Source organism: Felis catus, chromosome C2 (assembly GCF_018350175.1).
Source record: "Felis catus isolate Fca126 chromosome C2, F.catus_Fca126_mat1.0, whole genome shotgun sequence".
Taxonomy (NCBI): domain Eukaryota; kingdom Metazoa; phylum Chordata; class Mammalia; order Carnivora; family Felidae; genus Felis; species Felis catus.
In genome coordinates, this window is record NC_058376.1 from 91,516,799 (window position 1) to 91,538,903 (window position 22,105).

Consider the following 22,105-nt stretch of genomic DNA (forward strand, 5'->3'; position numbering starts at 1 on the left):
TAAAGCAAACACACACACAGTGTGAGCTAAGTAAAACATGTCACTATACTGGATTACAATTTGCTTAGAGGCTATGGCAACACATATGCTCTAAGACTTGGGATACAGTTAGCAATATGTATAAAATCTATTGACTCAGAAATAAAAAGTAAAGAAAAAGGGTGATTACATTATCTTGTATTTCTGAGCCTAGAAGAAAATTCAAAGTACTAACAAGTCAGTGGGTCATAATTTCCAACCCCTTAATGAAAAACAATTTTTTAGAAAGCTAAATTAGTCTTCCACCACTTTATGTACAACTGACTGGAAGATAATAAATATTCAAAAATTTCTATAGTCAAAATATGAGAAAAGGGGGAAATCCCTTTCCCACCCACCCAACCCATCATGCAAATATATTTAGATAAGAATTCAGTACAACTCTAGAATAAGCCCAAAGCAATATTCAAATAAAATTAACATAGAAGTTTCAGGAAAGTATGGCCTTTCCTTACTGATTTACCCCTAGAATCTGAAACAGTCCCTGGTGCAGGAAAAAAAAAAAAAACTAAATAAATATTTGGTTAACAAATAAATGAATTACGTATTCACTTTAGGAAAAAATCATTCCGCCTGCATTTGGATCAGAAAGGAGCCAGCATGAAAATGAGAGAAATTTGTTAGCAGCCTAGTGCAATTCTCCAGCCATGAAATAATGAAGGCGTGGATAAAAGCAATAGCACTGGAAATGAGCAGATGCAGCCAGGAAGAGTATAAACAACAGCACGCTTAAAGCATTGAGCATGAGCTACTGAGAGCAACAAATACTGAGGGGCTCAAAAAATAGAAGAGCATCCCAGGAAAGATACTGAGAAGGAATACTGGTGACTCCCTGTCACTAGGGAGCTTGTGATATATGCATTAAATAGTTGTTTTCCTAATCTCTTAGTACTGCAGAACTCAAAAGAATCAGAAGACAACAGTCTGACAGAATCTCAGAGGGGACAGATTTAAGATACAGAAAAAATAGTACCCAGTGCACAGAGACCAAGTACTGCGAGCGGGGCTGGAATTAGGGGTGAGTGAAGCATCCACTTGGGCAAAAACACTTTAAGGGGCATCAATCAGTAATCAAAATATGTAAATGCATTATTTTAAAAATAAAAATTAAAAGAATCCACGATGAACAAAACATCAAAATTTAAATAAAGACAAGGTTGCTGTTTGTATGTTTTATTACACAGCATTACTGTGCATCATGACAGCCTGCAGTTCCTGAACCTGCAAAGCCTTTGTTTTCCCACAGGCAGGTTTTGGGGTTGACAATGGTGGGCCAATAAATTGGACAGCATGGGGCTTTATAAATAATCATGTTTCCTGATTGTAGAGCTTTTACTAACTTTTTCTGCTTGGTTCAAAATATAGGAGGATATCTTAATAAGTGTATACAGGGCACACCTTTTTCCTTTTACCATAATTTCCAACATAGCTTTGGCACAGCACTGAGACTTGGAAAGCTTCCTTTGGGTTTAGCAATTAGAAAGTCATTGGTGACTTGGCGGGAGTAGTTTCAATGTGGTAGTGAAGGGAGAGGCCAGACTGTAGTTGATTGAAGAGAGTAGACCGAAGGCAAAGGGCCAGAAAGGGAGATGTTTGAGGATAGAGGGTAGATGATCCATGAGGCAATACAACTTCCAAACTTTTCTTTTATTGAAAGGGATCCCAAATACATTTGTAGGGAAACAGAAATATAGTTAAAAAAAAAAAAAAAGAAAGAAAGAAACCACTAGTCATCCCTATTGTGCTGCTTTTAAAACAATCATCTTCACTGAGTCATTACGTATATTACATATTCCTGAGGTTCTCTGCCCACTGACCAAAATCACCATGGTTTCAATGAGAGCATTTCTGAAATATTTCTGACAACATGTGTTTTAACATAATTTTCTCCTAACCATATCATATCACAGGAGTCAACTCTACAAAGAATCGTTCTCTTGAAATCTGGATGATTGCTTTAAAAAGAAGGCGATTTTGCAATAATATTTAGATTTAGTTTGAAACATGTAGTAAATTCCCACTACTTAACCTTTTAGATTCAGGTATCTCATAGGAGAAATTCCAAATTGGCTTATAAATGTTATCTTGGGTACAAATTGATCCTTGAAATTTAATTATGTCTTTACACTTAGAATTTTCCTGTATTAATATGCAAATGCAAGTATATTCATGATGACCCACTGAAAACTCTCAATAATAATGAAGGTGAAAGAATACTAAATAAATAAAAGGGCAAGGTTTCTAATTAAAACAAACACTTAAGCAGAAAACTATGGTGTTTTGTTATTATTTTTAAACTAATCTCAAAAGGCTAAAGTCTGATGAATTATAGTTTTATGAAGCCAGAGGCCTCATCTCCCAAAACACATTTTTACTGGTAGGTAAATGAGAAAATGTAGAGACAACACTTTCTACTATGGGAGGTACAACTGGAAAAGTGCTTACAATGGGTGTGACTAGAAAGATGAAATTAACACAATATGTGCTCCTTACATGAACAAAACATGTTATAGGTTAGCAAATGACTTTCTCTTCAAATACTAGAGAGTAGTGCCTCTCAATTTATGCTGAAAATACCTCCATGAATCAATTCTGGGTTTCGTGAAAAGTCAGATTCCTGGTCTCATCAAAATGAGAATCTGAATAGGTGGGACCCAGAATCTGCATTTTTAACTTCCCCAAGTGATTCTCAAGAGGGGCAAATTGTAAGTACTGAAGATGATATACTGTATTATGTACAGTGTATACTCTAACATTTATGTATGATTTAATAGTAAAAATGTAATGAAGAATAGGTCAACCAATCCATCAAAAAATCATAAATATTGTGCAGATTACTTACAACAAAGTTAGTATATTAGATCCATGAAGATGTCAAATAAAGTATCATCAATACGTAATTGTTCAATGCTCATAATAAATGCAACAAATAAATCTAATATGTAAAAAATAATCCCGTCACTAGGGAGCTTGTGATATATGCATTAAGTAGTTGTTTTCCTAATCTCTTAGTACTGCAGAACTCAAATATTTTCCATCTCTTATTTGCCTATTCCTAAAATAGCAATATTCTCCTAAAAAAGTAAAATACATGTAAATATGAACATGGGATTACCATATCAACATTTGCTTACTAAAATATTCAAAAGGGCTTACAGAGGTTTAGGATTATCTCAGAATTACCCAATTGCTTATCAGTCTATTTCAAGTTATAAGGGCACATAAACTGTAGTCAGCAGATAGCATATCTTTAGAAATACAGTTATCTGTCACCACACTATGCTCTTGCATACTTGCTCTGCAGTTATGAGAGGTGGATTTCCAAAAGGTTAATTCTTAATTAATAGCTCTTAATTACTAGTTTGCATCTCACTCCTTTTATTTGAACAAGACCTTCATATTTTAGTTTAATATGTGATATGTCATACACCCTCCCAATCAGCATTAGCATCACAAACACAGTTTCAGGGAAGCAAAAGTGCATGGAGCAAGAAATTGCCATGAACAGTCATCTTCAAATAGAATTTCCATTGTTTTCTCTGGCTATCATGCAGGATTCATTTCCTACCTTCCTCTCCATGAATATAGTACTAAATATATGTATATGTTGAGTAAAGAAAAAATGTTCTTGGTTAGGAAGACTTTTCAATAAGGCATGGATGGACTTTACATAGACACACATAAAAATTATTGTGGTAAAAAGAAGGTATCTACTAGCCAGCAAAACCAATCAACTTTGTCTGATGGTAGTGTCATCTGCAATCAGACGACCCCAGGCCAAGGACCCTTCCACTTAATTTACTGAATATTCATTGCTTTTTTTTTTATTTTAAAAGTAATGATATGCTTTTTAAATTAAAGCTCAAAGTGCCCATTTTAACTAAATTTAGTTGTATTATATTTACATGTGCCAACTGATCTATTAATAACATTTGTTAGAATGTAACTACGCTGTTAGAAAAGATCTTTGCCAATAAAAATTATATTTCCATATTTTCTTATTAATAGATTTTTAAGTAAGCAAAACCTGTAGGGTAGAAGTCTGAGAAAATGTATGAACTATTAGGGGTCTTTGGAAAGAAGGGAAGTGAAAAAGATGCAGCGGGTATTAGCAATATACTGTACCTCTCAAGAAATGTTAAGGATTCCTCAAACCAAACCACACCAAACTACTCCCAAAGAGAAAGAGCACAAATGTTTGAGTTAAGGACCATGCTTTCCTGGGATTATGAAGGATTCAGAGTTTTTCCTTTTCTGGAAAATGTGAGTTTGTGAGATTTGGAGCAGAGGTTGTTCCAAGTAAAAATAGGAGGGACCAGGGGGCTGAGGGCAGGGGTGCCTGGGTGGTTGAGTGTTCGGACTCTTGATCTCGGCTTGGGTCAGGATCTCACAGTGGGATGGAGCCCTACATCCACTGCAGTGGATTTTCTCTCTCCCCCTCTCTCTCCCCCCTTTCTGCATGTGCTCGCTCGCTCTCTCTCTCTCTCTCTCTCTCTCTCTCTCAAAATAAAGGAAGAAACTTTTAAAAAAAAGCTTAAAAATTGGAGGGAGCACCAGATAACAAAAGGGGAAGAAAAGTATAGGGAAGCAGTCCCTACAGACCTATTATGCTCCTACTGTTTTGCTGAGTCCATGGTCTTGGCTATTCTTTGACTCAAGACAGTTTTCAGAATTGTTTATAAACCTGGGATTCTGAGAAGTGCTGTAACATCAAAGAAATGTATCTGAGATTCACCTGCCCCCTGCCCCATCAAAGAACAGTCTTGCTTACTGAATGCTGTAAAAATGGTGGGTCCCCTAAGCTCAGGTTTCTCCACTGGTGGTGTACCCACGGCTCATGCAGGCTCCTGCTGGCACTCCACATGATCCTACGGTATTTTGAGTTTGGACAACCAGCAAAACTGCTTGAACTTCTGCTTTTCCTGTGTGTAACTCTAGGAGTCTTGTGTCTTCTGCCAGCATACATGGAACAGTGGTAGGCTCATTCATTAGCTTCTACAGCTGTTTCGGGGTGGTGCTTCCAGCAGTTCTGCTGCTTCTAGCTCCCTTCCACATTGTCAAACTTACTTTATCTAGATAAAATGTTATTTTATAAGGGAAGAGAAATGTCAATAAGGGGACATGTCTTCCTTTTAGGTCAGACCCCATTCCAAATTATAAAATTCAGAGTCTTTGTCACTGATCTCTTGCTTCACTGACTCAAAAATTTCCCCTCACTGGCAACAAACATTGAAATTTCAGGAGGGAGACTTGTTCATTAACACAGATTTTAATTACTCTCTCATTTGTTTATTTGATGAAGACAAACATTTAGAATAATGCTAAATGCAGAAATACTCAATGTCATATTCCAAATGTTCTGGTTTAAAAAAAAAAGTGTATTTTTTATCACTTCTTAAAAATTCTTTCACAGAATGTCCCACAAATTTCTTACAAACTACACTATGCTGTCTTACAATGCAGATCTAAAGTTACAGCCTGTTTCACATAATTATTATTGGATTTATAATTATTGGCATAATATCTTAATATAGGGCATATGTTTTATTAAAAAACTACCAAGAAATTGAAAAAAACACTTTTCAAAAATTACATACTTCCCTTTCTCCCTCTCTCTCATTCTCTCTTACTTCCTCTTTCTCACTTTAGTTAAATATTTAATAATCATTTAAATTCAACAACAGTCTGCTTCAGTTAAAAATATTGAAATAAGTCATGTAAAAAATCGTTTTAAAGTCAAGCACCGGAAACACACATTTTGTGCACTTCATTTCATTTTATAGTCTCTAAGAACTATTACAATTTTTAATAAACTTGTATCTGGGATTTGAAGCCAAATACTTAACACTCAAAAGCCAAGAATTTATTAACCAAAAGACACCCTAAGTGGTACTAAAATGTATTCCCCAGTGATAAGTTTTAAATGAGTTGTAAAAACTGCATTTTACTAATCCAGTAACAATTAAAGAACAACAGCTGTCCCATCTGTATTCCCAACGCCCACTTTTGTAATGATGGTGATTTTTTCATTTACGACATTGCAGATAAACAGACATCTCATGGTTGAGTTCCAAAATTTTACTTCCATCCTTTAACTGCAAGATGTTTTATTTTGTCTCAAGCTTTAAAATATATGATGTTATGTAAGTTTAAATGAACAATGATCTAGACTAAAACAAAATACTTTTTCAGCTATATCCTTATTTATATCTTTATTTCTATCAATATATATATATGTATATACACAGTATATCTACTTCTGTATGTTGGATAATTTATCACTATGCAAAATAAATTAGTTCTAAATTTACTGCTAAGAAATGTTTTTATTAATAGTCACACCAATGTCTTCCTTCCAGAAACTCATAAATATACTGAAAACCATGTTTAAAAAATAATAAACGGATACTTTTCCTTTTAAAAAAGAACCATAAATTACATTTCAAGTATTACTTTAATAAAAGTTTACATCAAAACAGATCCTCTGGAATCTTCTGTCTAAAGTAAAATTAAAGCTGCATTGTCTGTCATAAAGCAAATTATTTCAAGATATTTTTAATAGGATTACTGTCAAATTGACTCAGCTTTCCTGACAGAACGTATTAGCACATCACTCCATTGTCTAAATGTAATATTACTTCAAACATCTCAAATTCAGGAGGATATTGTTGCTTCTTTCTCACTTTATCTCTCACGTTTATTTAGAATTAAAATTAAAAGTGAAAAATAATCAAAAGATTTAACAGTCAAGATATTTAATGATAACAGCTGCAAGCTAATATCAGGAGGAAGACCTGGGTTATATCTTTTTGTGAATTTTTTATTAGTCACTTTACCTCCTTGGTTGTGAAGCTCTCCATTTATAAAATATAAGAAACATAAGAACTCATGAATAAGTAGCACACAGACATTAAAATTATATACCTTTTTGATATTAAGTAAATCAACTACTTTTAAAATCACATTGACAATCAACTTAACAACTTAAAGAAAACTGCATAGGACCACTTGCAAATATACACATTTTGACCTCTGTAATTCCAACATAAAAATATAAAAACATGGGAGATTTTCAAGAGAAAATTAATGTATGCCATCCCCATTAATATTATTTAGTGTCACTTATATGAGAAATAGTACAAATGTTAATTTCTAAACTAATCTGGGTATTTTTAAGTGCTGGTTTTAACATTTCTATAGAGCTCTTTTTTAATGAACTATGTTCTATTACATTAAAGGGAAATTGCTGATTATAAACTACCTTTCTTAATGACTCAAGTCATCTTATATGGAAAACTACACAGTGATAACTATACAGTGATATACGGAGACTTCTCCCAGGTATACGTGGTTATTTCTCAACACGCAGAATGACTTCAACTAGAAGAAGAAAATCTTTAAAAGAAAGAAGAATAGGGAAGAGGGGGAGATAGAGACTTCTCTTTTTTCAATTCTTCTCTATCACTTCTTATTGCTCTCACCGGATCATACTACTATAATCTGCTGATTTACTTAAATACGATAGACCAAATGAGTATCACTTACTCTATTCTTATATTTCTGCCGACTTCAGGATCCTGCAAGTCTGGTGACTGAAGGAGAACTGCTATTCCATGGGCTTTGGGAAGAGACAGCCCTGTATTTAGACAGGTGATCTCATCTGAATTCTAAAATTCCCCATTCTGTGAACTTTAAATTGCTTCACCTCTCTGGATCTCAATTCCCTTATCTTGTTAAGTGGGGATTATATCAGTCTCCCAAGGTAAAAATTGGACACTCAATGACAGGTCCTTTTCCTCCATTTTTTGGAAGGTGGTTTCTCATCCTACTTCTGCTTATTAAGTACTCTGTTATTGCCACTTCACCTCTGATTCTCAGCTTCTGTGTCAATAAAACAATGAAGTTATGGACTCTTTCTTTGACTTTAAGTTCTATGACTTCATTTAAATTGCATAAAGCTGGGCTTTAACTTCTCATTACAGCTAGTAAATAACCTCAACAAAATTAATGGCAGAATGGTCTTGAATCAGAGTTTTAATAATCTTGATTACTAACATTAAACAATTCTGGACATTCAAAAAGTATGTTATTTCAAGTTCACACAGGCAATGTAAAAGATAAGCCCCCAAACAGTGCTTCATTGCACAACTTTTCAATGACACATCTTACAGCTGAATAAGGTGAGTTCTTGTAAAAAAGTATGCTTTTTAAAAAAAAACAAACTCAATTGTATGTGCAACTATGGACTCTATAGAAAAAAAATGCTCTACAAGTTCTAAATTTCTAAAGAAATGTTTTAAAGCATCAGTATCTTACTACATATTTAGCACTCCATAAGGAAATCATGAGCACTTGAAACCAGTTGGAAGGGGCAGTTACTAATGATACATGAAATATAGATCCTGAGAATGTAATTACTACACTGAGAATATATTTTAGAATTGAGAGGAAAAAAAATTTTCAGGCCCCTTTTATCACGGGTCTCTGAAAAGGACACTTTTGGCCTACTAAACCAAAAGATTAAATGGTTGATCTTTTTTCTAGGCTTCTTCTAATTAAGATAGTTTTCCTTACAAGTGGAAGGTATATTTGAATTTGTATATTGTTAGATGTGTACAAGAAGACCGGCATGTCATTTCTCCCTCCTCCAGTCTTGCAGTCCACAGCATTATTTTCACACTTCAGCAGACGAACCAGAAGTCTCTGGTGCATCAAAACCAATATCAACCTTCCTGAATTAATTACTTCCTTCAATCTCAGCTTTATAATGAGTCTCTCTGGGAATTGGCACAATTAAAAAAAAAAAATTGAGTCACCAGCAAGATAAGGGAAGATGCTGCTCTTAGGCCTGTTCTCTTTCTTCCTTTTTCTACCATTAAACGTCAGATTAGTATTCAGGAAGTAAAATCTCACTTGTAAGGATGAGCTTTATTTTAAACAGTCTTGGTTTTCAGACCACTGAGGAAGAAAAGTCATTTTCAACTCCCATATTACGAAACCAAATGTACCATGGTCTTCACTGTTTTTATACAAAACACGGTCTTTGAAAAAAAATTCTAAAATCTTACATTCATTTTATTTGTGTCTTAGGGAATATTAATGTCTCAAATATATAGAGAGCTATCAGCATTTAACAGTTCAGAGATGGACTGAGAGCTAGGTTTTCAATAACATTTTTGTTCTGTATCTTGATAATTCATTATTAACACAGTGATTCTCAAACCTAGCTGTATATCAGTAAACCCTGGAGATTTTATATATATATATTTTTTTTTAATTTTTTTTTTCAACGTTTATTTATTTTTGGGATAGAGAGAGACAGAGCATGAACGGGGGAGGGGCAGAGAGAGCGGGAGACACAGAATCAGAAACAGGCTCCAGGCTCTGAGCCATCAGCCCAGAGCCTGACGCGGGGCTTGAACTCACGGACCGCGAGATCGTGACCTGGCTGAAGTCGGACGCTTAACCGACTGCGCCACCCAGGCGCCCCATATATTTTTAAAATTTTATAAAATTATGTATACAGATAAAGATATATAAATCTCCAGGCAATATTCATAGAGATTCTTAATAGATGGACCTGCACCAGTAATCTATTTTTCTTATTAAATGAACACTGGTCTGACATGAAAAAATATATATCCAAGGTGGAGAATCATTATGTTAACATAGTCCCCATTATTATGATACAACGAAAAACGTACGTATCTCTGTTATGGTTTAATTGCTATGTATTTTCTGATATTTTTCTAGTAATATGACACAAATGTACAGTTTTCGTATAAACCGGTATAAACTGTTAATTTAGACCAGTCTTGCTATATCCTCATATTTGGAACTCTGGACCTCATTACTTAAAGGATGTGAGATTAGTTACTTTTGGGTAGAACAAAAGGAAACAAATACAATGAACAATAGATGTGACATAATCTGCTTTAGATATCTGCTCAGTCACTCACCACCAGGGTTAACTGGCTTATCTTGTTGGCAAAATAGGCATCTCTTTCTAGCTCAGGTGTCTATAGGTCATTTTCCTAGACACGTGCCTTCCGTCAGAGATGACCTTTTCAAATAGAAGACAACTATTTACTGATTAAGTATATTCTATATATAATGAGATAAAAAGTGAATGAGAAAATGAAGTTAAAAAGAGAATAAAGGTAGAAAAAGTCAAATGCTATGACTAAGGCTGGTAAATGAATATTTGCTATAAGATGCATGTCATTGAAGGGAGAACTAAAAATTGAACTGAGCATTTTATCAATCAAAGGGGAATAAATAATGCATTGTGCCACTCACATTCTCCAAAATAAAAAAAAAAAAAAGCCCCAAACCAGTTGCTTAGGAAAATCTCAGATCTTCCAAGAATAGAAACAGAAGAGAAATACCTTCAATAGGTCCTCATAGAGAGGACACTGCCATGTGGTAAGCCTTACCCATAACACCACTCCCCAACTCCCCACCTGTAGTAAGTACAGTAACATGTTTTATTCTTCTCTTTATTATAATACCTTCTAATGCAGCCACAGAAAGGAACTGAGGGGGAGCCAAACAATATAATGCAAAAATGTTTTCTGTAACCACTAGCTTAATCCTGATTTATACGCAGCATTTCTTAAAACTAGACTTGCTGATTATTGCATATAAATGATAGACAGATTTAATATGTTCTACTGTCAGCCACACTGAAAGCAGAAAACTTATTCCCTAATGAAATTTGAGAATGTCTACCCATACTTAAATATCAAGCTTCTTAACTTCAGCACAAGGATAAGTTAAGAAAATATATGATAATATCACATTTTCCTAAAGAATCCTGGGCTAGTTCCATCAATGGATAAGTTGTACCGATAATTTTAATATGAGCACATTGAAAGCACATATTATTAGCAAGTATGAAAAATAATCTCAGGGCGCCTGGGTGGCGCAGTCGGTTAAGCGTCTGACTTCAGCCAGGTCACGATCTCGCGGTCCGTGAGTTCGAGCCCCACGTCAGGCTCTGGGCTGATGGCTCAGAGCCTGGAGCCTGTTTCTGATTCTGTGTCTCCCTCTCTCTCTGCCCCTCCCCTGCTCATGCTCTGTCTCTCTCTGTCCCAAAAATAAATAAACGTTGAAAAAAAAATTTTTTTAATAAAAAAAAAAAGAAAAAGAATCTCAACATTGCATCAATACAACTTCTGACTTTATGCAACATCACTTCTGATGAATCATTTAAGATAAAATGGTTACAAAATGCCTGCCTAGGAATATAGAAGCATCGGATTACCACAAATACTTTTTAAGTTTAATTCAGTAAAACAATGAAGAACAGCTTTCAAAATTGATTTGCATTTAGGATAGGTTTACCTTAAATCATTCATCCTAGACAGTAATCATATAGTAGTCAATTGACTAATAAGAGACATTTTTTGGCTTTTGATGTTAAAACGTCACCAATAAGAAGGCAAATGCTTATCTTTCTCTTCTATATGGATTGCTGCTGGGTTCACAGTAGGAGAGAAACTATTATTAGGGACCATAATAGTAGAACTCATTTGAAAGAATTATCATAGCATCATGATATATTAAAAAGATGGACAAGGTATACTAAACACCTGTTTATCCCATTAAAGTTACTAAACATTTCATCAAGAGAACATTTTGACCAATCCAGATTTTCAAAGGAATTTTAAGGTTATATTGACAATCAATAACTCATACAGCTTAGTGAATTTATGTCTGGGGACAAGGGTAAGAAATAGTCAATCAGACCTGTAAAAAAAAAAAAATCTTTGTTTATCCTGAAACATTCCATACACTGTGATAGAGCGATATAGCATCCTCATGCAGAATATTGGCCTGAGAAGCCCAGACTTCTGATTTACCAAGAAAGAAATATATAAAGTCTTGAGAGAATATCCAGTAAGCTAAATGGTCTATAATTTGGGAGGAACAAAGGTCTGTCATTGAAAATGGAATGGACTACAATCTGATTTTAATTAGAAATAAACATATTTTGGAAGCTTATAATTAGTGGGTAAACAAATTGAGAAATACCAGAACCAAGTATTAGAAATATAGTTGCATTTACTTAAAAGTAGAAAAACTGAGTATTTCATTTAATTAGCCATAATATACAAGACAGTATAGATGGGAAGCATGGTTCTACTATTGTTATGGAGTTAGTTGAAAAATCAGAACCACTACCTAAGAACTACTTTTACCTGCATAGATGAGTGGAGGAATGAAAAATTTTGTATAAAACTTGATATAATCTTATTCAAGAGGATTTTCTGAAATTTGGCTTCCAGTGTTGCCTCAGCAATACAGTTCCAGGTTTCCCACTGATTGGACCAATCTTAATCATCAAGGTAGTATGAGCTGACGTATGTGAAGAGGTTTTTTTCTCTACTTCTGGAGTAAACTCTGGAAATTGGAGTAAACTCCAATTTGCAATTGGAGCTGCTATAGCCAATTTTCCCCTAGGAAGAAAATATGGTGATAGAGCAATGAGAATTTCAGAGGAAGAGAGCCAGAATTCTTCTGACACATCTGATGATCACCCTACCCTACCACTGGAATTTTCAGTTATTTGGCTATATTAGTTTTCTCTTGCTGCGTAACAAATTATTACAAACAACACCTTAAAACAACAACATTTACTAGCTCACAGTTCTGGTATTTCCAAAGTTCAGGAAAGACATTGTGCTTAGGACAGAATAAGGTTGAAATCAATCTTCTGGTTTCTGGCCAGGATATGTTATTCCTTAGAAACTACCAAAAAAAAAAAAAATTCCATTTCCTCAACATCAAGCTCATTGTTGTTGGCAGGAGTTCCTTGTGGCTGTAGGACTAAGGTCCTTATTTCCTTCCTGTCAACCAGGAATTTCTTTCAGGTCCTGGAGGCTGCTTCAATTATTTCCCCCACCCACATAGCCATCTCTATCTTCAAGCGAGCATTGGTGCCTCAAATCTAATTTCCTCAACCGGCCAGAAAAAATTCTCCACATTTAAAAGACTCATGTGATTAGTTCAGAACCACCCAGTTAATCTCCCTATTACAAGATCAACTGACTAGAGACCTTATTATATGTGCAAAATCCCTCTGCAGCAGTACATCGGCTCATGTTTAATGGAGTAATTGGGAGAGAGTGTATTCCAAAGACTAGGAATTCTGGGTATCTTCATAGAATTCTGTCTACTGCAGAATCCAATAAATTCACTTTAATATTTATACCTATTTGAACCACATTTTCTGTTATTTATAAGCAAAAGCATTGTAAGGATATATCCCTTGAAAGGAGGGACACACAAATTGAGGTTAATCACATTCAGTGTGTGAGAACATGAGGTCATTGTGAAAAAGAACAATTCTCAGCATACATGCCTCATGAGTTTGAGAAATAGTGGCCAGTCCATCTTAGCAACTTCCATTCTTCACATTCTTTTTTTAATTTTTTTAATGTTTATTCATTTTTGAGAGACAGAAAGAGACAGAACATGAGCAGGAAAGGGGCAGAGACAGGGAGACACAGAATCTGAAACAGGCTCCAGGCTCTGAGCTGTCCGTGCAGAGCCCAATGAGGGGCTGGAACTCACAAACAGAGAGATCATGACCTGAGCTGAAGTTGGATGCTCAACCGACTGAGCCACCCAGGCACCCCTTCACATTCTTTTTCTATAGCTGACTACTTAAAAAAGTTCCAGGAAATAAATATGGTTGCTGATATCTAGGACTCTTTGCAAACAAATATTACAGTTTACTAGAATAGCCAACATATCAAGACTTTTACCTATCATATTTTAACTGGGTCTAGTCTAGAAAAGAAATCTTGATCCCTCTGATAAAGTAGGTTTAGGAAAGATGATTTGTAGAAACTAAAATCTAGCCAGCCTTCTATATATTTATATTCTTTCTTTGAATCAAACAAAACCACCAGAAGACTACAAATTTGGATTATATTACCTTCTGAAACCCAGAATCGTCTTCCTAGAGTCATGTTTAAGTGTTAGGTCTTCTTTAATCAAAGAAATTTGTCACTACAAAAAGCTACATTACCATACAATTTATAATTCCTTCTTTATTTCTTTATGAGAAATTTCTTTAAGAATTAATTAAAAGAAATGGATATACTTTTTATTTGTAATTTTTTTAAGTTTATTTATTTTGAGAGGGGGGTGGGGGGCTGGCAACCTCACATGTGAAAGCCAGGGAGGGACAAAGGGAGAGAAAGGGAGAGAGAGAATCCCAAGCAGGCTCCATGCTGTCAGTACAGAGCCTGATGCTGGGCTCGATCCCACAAAGGGGGAGATCATGGTCTGAGCAGAAATCAAGAGTCATACACTCAACCCACTGAGCCACTCAGATGCCCTTGGATATACTTTTTAAATTGTAACAATTAATATGATGGAAGAGATCAGGTGTCCCTTCTTACTTTGACTGCCAGAAAATTTATAGCCAAATTTTATCAACTAATGAATAAATTTGTATTTTTCTTTCATCTTGTCTTTATTTTCTATTCTGTTAATATTCCTTGTTCTTTATTCTCTGTTCAAGGCATCTCAGAATTTGTACAAATGAGGCGGAATTTAAATAAATGAATAATTTAGTTACATACATCAAACACTCACAAATTTGTACCTATACTATGAGTGACTGAATTTTGTTTGGAAACTATTTAGATTGAGAAATTCAGATTAAGGAATAGGTCTTCACAACTACAGATAGAAAAAATATTCAAAAATATCTGATTCAAATAATGTAATTCCTTATTTAAAAAATAGAATCATTCCTAAGACAAAAAAAAATTTGAAAAAGCAGACATGGAAAATTCCTTTTCCACTTCAGTATTTCTTCTTTTTTTTAAATATTTTTTTTTTATTTTTAAAGAGAGAGAGAGTGCAAACAGAGGAGGAATGGAGAAAGAGGGGAACAGAGTATCAGAAGCAGGCTTTGCACTGAGAGCAGTGAGTCCCAAGTGGGGCTGGAACTCACGAATTACGAGATCATGATCTGAGCCGAGGTCCGATCCTCAACCTACTGAGGCACCCAGGTGCCCCTCCACTTCATTATTTCTGAGATGCTTCCTTTAAAGTTCAAACTCTGAATCCTTTAAATTTATAGTCCTAAACATAGTTAAACTGCACGCAATGCTATTAATTCAAATACAGATGAAAAGGTCATTTTTAAAAAGGATTCATACATGAAATAACTCAAACTCTGATTTTCTTAAGAAACATACATCCTTGAAGGCAAATCTACAATCAGAGAGTATCTTTTCAACATTTTCTCAAAATTTATAAACAATATTTATCATTTATAAAATGACATTCATTTGTAATTATATATTATAAGCATAATGACCACTAAGGGATGGTTATCAATATTTTGAAGAGAGTTAAAAGGATTAAAATTTTTCAGATTATTGGGGTGCCTGAGTGGCTCAGTCGGTTAAGCGGCCCACTTCGGCTCAGGTCATGATTTCACGGTCCGTGATTTTGAGCCCGGCGTCGGGCTCTGTGCTGACAGCTCAGAGCCTGGAGCCTGTTTCGGATTCTGTGTCTCCCTCTCTCTGACCCTCCCCTGTTCATGCTCTCTCTCTGTCTCAAAAATAAATGTTAAAAAAATTTTTGTTCAGATTACATTTACAGATTGAAATTTAGCTCATCTTGGATGAAAATCTGATTTAAAACATTGACCAGGTGATGTTACTGCACCTGATCAAGCATTTATACTTCAAAGAAACAAACATATTGGCAAGTAATAAATTGTAAGAGTGGCAATAGCTTAAATATGTTTGGCCTAGAGGAGTTTCCCAATGGAAAATGACTTTATTTTGCTAAATAGACCAAGTTTCCATGTTGCCTTTTCTGTTTATTAAATCCATAGCTTCTCATAGATGGAAAAGGGAAGGTGGACAGGTGGGTATAAGAAACAGGAAATCAAAGAAATCAAACGATACAGATCACTTGTAATCTCTGACTTATCTATACCCTTTCAGATGGAAGTTGTTGGTGAATTGCCTATCGTTCTGTATACTATGGATAATTTTAAGTTCTTCGAAGGTTAAAGTTAGAGAATTTTTATACTGATAAAAAAAGGAAATAATGAATGGAATGCATCTAGCTGTATTATAGTTATTAGGTAATTATATTACAGAATACAATTAACATCACACTTTTATATACATTCATGTTTCTGTTATATACATGTTTGTATTTGTATGTATATGTATGCATGTATTTCTATTAGATACTTGATCTGAAAATATTTTCTCCCATTCAGCAAATTGTCTTCTCACATTCACAATAGTGTCCTTTACAGGACAAAGTTTTAGTTTTGATGTTCAGTTTATCTATCCTGTCTTTTGTTGTTTGCATTTTTGGTGTTAAATCTAAAAACAAAACAAAACAAAACACTGTACAATTCCAAGTCATGAAGAATTACTCCTATGCCTTCTTCTAGTGTTTTATAGTTTTAACTTTTTTTTTTTAATTTTTTTTTCAACATTTATTTATTTTTGGGACAGAGAGAGACAGAGCATGAATGGGGGAGGGTCAGAGAGAGAGGGAGACACAGAATCGGAAACAGGCTCCAGGCTCTGAGCCATCAGCCCAGAGCCCGACGCGGGGCTGGAACTCACGGACCGCGAGATCGTGACCTGGCTGGAGTCGGACGCTTAACCGACTGCGCCACCCAGGCGCCCCTAGTTTTAACTTTTAAATTTAATCCTATAGTCCATTTTGAGTTCATTGTTGTGTACAATATGAGGTAAGGATCAAACTTCATTCTTCTGCACGAGGATATCCAGTTGTCCGAACACCATTTGTTGAAAAGACCGTTCATTCTCTATTGAATGGGGTTAGCATCCTTGTAAAAAATCAATTGACTAAAAATTAACTGAAGGTTTGTTAACAAAAAGTTATTAGTATTTTATGTGTTTACACTGTTCAAGAAGAAAAGAGGAATTACAAAAGTGGAAGTGGGGGTTTAGTAAGACTTGGGAAGAAGAGTATTGTAATGGAAAGAATACCAAATTAGGGATCTTGAGACCTGAATTCTAGTTCTATTTTTGTTAATAGCCATATGCAAAGGTCAACAAGAAAATTCACTATATCCCTACATAAAGAATGGATAGGGGCGCCTGGGTGGCGCAGTCGGTTAAGCGTCCGACTCCAGCCAGGTCACGATCTCGCGGTCCGTGAGTTCGAGCCCCGCGTCAGGCTCAGGGCTGATGGCTCAGAGCCTGGAGCCTGTTTCCGATTCTGTGTCTCCCTCTCTCTCTGCCCCTCCCCCGTTCATGCTCTGTCTCTCTCTGTCCCAAAAATAAATAAACGTTGAAAAAAAAAATTAAAAAAAAAAAAAGAATGGATAAAGATACTTAAAGATCCAGTCTTTCAGGCTGGATCATACACCCACCCCTTCCCTTACCCTACACTGTAATAGTTTAGCAGACTCAGAACTGAAATTTTAAAAGGAATTTCTTCTTTCATGGGAGTTATGTCTTAAAATATATTAGCACTTTGTAATAATAAGCCATTGTTAGTTCATTTAGGTTGTGATAAGAAAATGTCATAGACTGGTGGTTTATAAATATAAATTAATTTCTCACAGTACTAGAGGCTGGAAAGTTCAAGATCAAGGTGTCAGCTGATTTGGCATTTGGTGAGAGCCTGCTTTCTGGTTCATACATGTCCTCACGAGGCAGAAGCAAGTGAAGGAGTTCTCTGGGGCCTGTTTCAAAAGGGCACTAATCATTCATGATGGTTCTGTCTCCATGACCTAATCACCTCACAAAGGCCCCACCTCTAAATATCACATTAGGAATTAGGTTGCAACATATGAACTTGGGGCAACACAGCATTCAGTCTACAGCATATATGTAGATTCTGATACATCACGGGAAACAGGAAAATTTATGCTTTTCAGACTATAACTACAATGAAATGAGTGGGTCTGATATTATCCAGTTAATCCACAGGGCATAAATGGTTGATTTTCCTTCCATATGCTAAAGTTAAGATCTGCTTTTCATCACACTGCTTGAGTGTGTGCATTCTTAAATCTTGTCTCATTTATCCTGCAGTTCCTCTGTTTTTGGTATTATAAACAAATATATTGGTATGAATTCATAGGTAATAAATCAAAGTATCAATACCTTATCAAAAACATTTAAAAATATATCACTTCTAAAAAATATTCCTCTCTCCTTAAAGTGAATATTCTTCATTCAATTATAATAGAATCCTCTTCTTATATCAATACACTATAGAATACTCTGATAGTAATCTTTTTTAAGTCTATATTTGAAACTGCACAAAACAGGAATCCATAAAAGGCAGTTATTTCTGTACTTTCTGTTCTTCCAAGGCCGCAGTTTTGTAGTAAGTTGATAGCACTAGAACACTTTATCGTATCACAAACACCAAAAAATAGGTTTAAAAAAAGCTATGTATTAGTGAGTGAATGACCTTCAGCCTGAAACTTCCATATCTTCCAGTCCATTCCATTACAATAAGTATTATCAGTATCTCATAGCCCATTTCCCCTGACTTCTGAACTGATAAATAAAGCAAACTCTCCCTTTCCAGAGAGTTTCTAATGTAAAGCACTTAGTGCTCAGTCCAGCATAGGACAGGACAGACTTAAAAAATTCTATCCTAGGAGGCCAGAGATCACACTTCCCCAGATTTCAGAATGTTGTTTTAGCTGCTACAAGATGAAGCAGGTGAAAAAGTGAAATTCCCAGAGCAGAGCAGAGTATCCTTTAAAGATGTCCATTAGGTTAAAAGTAATCTTTGTAGTGGGCTACTCAGCCCTCTGTCTCCTTTCTATGCTAACCACTATACCTTAACTGAGGTTCCAAAATTTACAGGATAATCTTGGTAACTAAAAATCCTATTAACTACCAAAAACTGTTCACTTATTATCAAACACCCGTGGTCAGGATAACATTGTTTATCCTAAACTCATGATTCAGAAACTAAGTTAGCCCAATCAGCCCAGCATCTTCTTTGCTCTTTAAAAACAAAGAATATTGCTGCCCCTGACCTCATATATCCCATTTCTTTGTATTATTCACTTACTGACATTTTCTTATTAGTAAAAGCTGGAAGTCCATCTTCCTCCAGGAGATCTTCCCTCAATATTTACCAGGACATTTATTTTCAGTACTTTTTATTTGTAACTTACTTTCTGCTATTAGAGAGTTTAGTTCTATGCCTGCTTCCCAAGGGTAGTTTGAGCTCTTTTGAAAGCTGAGGCATAATCTAATATACCTTAATATCATATTTATCTTTTAACCTTATAGAAAGCATTCCACATTAGTGAATCATAAATTGCAAAATAACTGGGGAAATACATTATAATTACATTGAATTTTAACTGACAGTTTTTGTATCTGTAGATTCAGAGCAGGTATAGAGTCTCATTCTTACTGTATCCCCAGTGCTTGGAACTAGATACTATTTAACTCATGTTGAATGAATGGTTGGACTAATAACTTATCTTAAAAGAAAATAAAAAGTTAAGAGGAAGTTAAATATTCTTTTCTATAATATATGCTACTAGGATAACATCACAATACTGATTAAAACATAAGAAATTATTTGAACAGATATTTAACCAGAGAAGACATATGGAAGCAAATAAGCACATGAAAAGATGATCAACATTATTAGTCAACAGAGGAATGAAAATTAAAATGACAATGAGATACTATCATATACCTACTATATCGACCAATTTAAAAAGACTGACCATGGGGCACCTGAGCAACTCAGTTAAGTGTCTTACTCTTGGTTGTGGCTCAGGTCATGATCTCACAGTTTGTGAATTCAAGCCCTCGGATTCTCTCTCTCCCTCTCTCTCTCTCTGCCCCTCCCCTGCTTCCTTTCTCTGTCTCTCTGTCTCTCTCAAAATAAACAAACTGAAGACAAAAAATAAAAAATAAAAAGAGTGACCATACTAAATCTTGTTGGGAATACAGAAAAGCTGGAACTCTTCTACACTGTTGGTGGGAATGAAAATGATACAACTACTTGTAAAATAGTTTGGCAGTTTCTTAAAAAGTTATGATCAAGCCATTCCACTCCTACGTATTTACTTAAGAGAAATGAACACACATGTTCATACATGGACTTGAACACAAATGTTAAAACTACTTCTCCAAATGTCTATCAGAAGGTGAATGGAAAAGCAAATTATGATATATCCAGGCAATCAAATACTCCTCAGCAATAAAAAGCAACAATCCATTGGTATTTAATACAACTTGGATACTTCTGGAAACAATTATTCTAAGAATGCAGACTAGAGAATACCTACATGAGTGACTCAATTTATATAAAAGCCTAATACTTAATGATAGCACTAATCATGTGAACTAATAGTGACTGCAGAACAGTAATTGACCTAGATTTGGGAAAGGAGCAGAAATAAGGGATTAGAAATGATCATAAGGAAACTTTTGTGAGTAATGGATATCTTACTGTGTCGATTGAGATAATGGACCCACAGGTGTGCAGATATGTCAAAACATCACAAATTATACATTTTAAATATAAAATTTACCACATAATAAATTACAGACATCAGTAAAGCTATTAAAAAATAGAGGCTATGGGGTGCCTGGGTGTCTCAGTCAGTTAAGCATCCAACTCTGGTTTAGGTCATGATCTTGCAGTTTGTGAATTCGAGCCCTGCATCTGGCTCTGTGCTGACAGCTGGGAGCCTGGAGCCTGCTTCAGATTCTGTCTCCCCTTCCCTCAGCTCCTCCCATGCTCATGCTCTGTCTCTCTCTGTTTCTCAGTAATAAATAAATGTTACTTTTTCTTAAATAAAGACTAAAATATCCTTGAAATAAAATATCCGTATATTTAATCTGATGAAAATAATCAACAGTTACCATTTCAGGTGGCTGACTAACTCACAACCTCCTTTCCCTTTTTCGGTATCTGCTCAAGAGTTTTCAGTGGTGGTTCTTAAGTCCATGTGAGATACAATTTCATAATATATTAATATATTTATGAATATGATATTTATCTAATTTTATATAATTTTAAAATAATATAATTATAAATATATATGCAAATATATAATCATTCAACTAGTTGAAACTCTGTCTTCTCACTACACTTAAAATATAATCCAAACACGTTATTGTGATTTGAAATCTCCCCTCCTGTCTCTCTTTAATGTCATGACATGCTTAAGAACAGATCACCATGCTGCAATCATACAATCTGTTTGTTTTTCTCCATTGGGAACATGGTCAAGCTCCATTATCTCTCTGGGCCATCACACTTGCTAAAGCATTTGTTAAGAACTCTCCCCAGGTCATCATCATCAACTCCTACCACATCAGGGAAGTCATCACCATAATACAATCCAAATAGTCAATTATACTCCTTTTCACTTTTTGTCACATCACTCTGTTTTATTTTCTTCATTGCATTTATTTCCAACTTGTCCTGCTTATATATTGAGTGGCTATTATCTATCTTCCATTTATAGAATGTAAGTACAATGTGGCAGTGGACTTTGTTTTGTTAATCTCTGTAACCCTAGAACATACATCATGTCTGGAAAATAGGTAGGCGTTCAAAAAAAATTTTTTTAATGAATAAAAGCTCATGTACTTTAGCATGTTTTCAATGTGGCAAGCAAGCCTAGTTATTAGTAGGCAACTTGTTTACTCATAGTTGTCTATTAAGATGAATAAACTGATTTTAGATGATTAGCTTGACAAGCATATTTTGTTGATAATTTTGGCCAGTTTAATAGATTTAATCAACTACAATGACTAGACGTCAACATATTCTATGTGCAATAAAGCGTTGAATAAACAATTTTAGTCAAGTTATTTTCAAAGTGATGCTATTGTTTAAAAATAGAAGGCTTTACTATTTCTACAATCTTTTGGTTGTTTGCAAAAAATAGAAATTTGGAGGCAAAAATGCTATAACTTAGGAAACTTCCACTTTGAGCCATTTAGCAGAAAAGGCAACCCTGAGGCATATCCACAATGAAACACCTGGCTCTGGTACCAAATATAATTTGTGTCACATTGACAGTTTCAGAAGAAGA

The 22,105-nt window shown here is 34.9% G+C and overlaps 1 protein-coding gene across 9 annotated transcripts in view; it reads right to left on the reverse strand.

Annotated features, from left to right (window-relative positions):
* NAALADL2 (N-acetylated alpha-linked acidic dipeptidase like 2) overlaps nt 1–22,105 on the reverse strand; it is a 1,340,454-nt gene that overhangs the window by 1,036,092 nt on the left and 282,257 nt on the right. For 3 of the 9 annotated variants that reach the window (XM_045036393.1, XM_045036397.1, XM_045036394.1), the window contains exon 3: nt 12,243–12,500. The exons of the other annotated variants lie outside the window; for them this stretch is intronic. The gene's annotated coding sequence lies outside the window, so the exon portion shown is untranslated. The remainder of the gene's footprint in view (nt 1–12,242; nt 12,501–22,105) is intronic. 9 annotated transcript variants of the gene reach the window in all.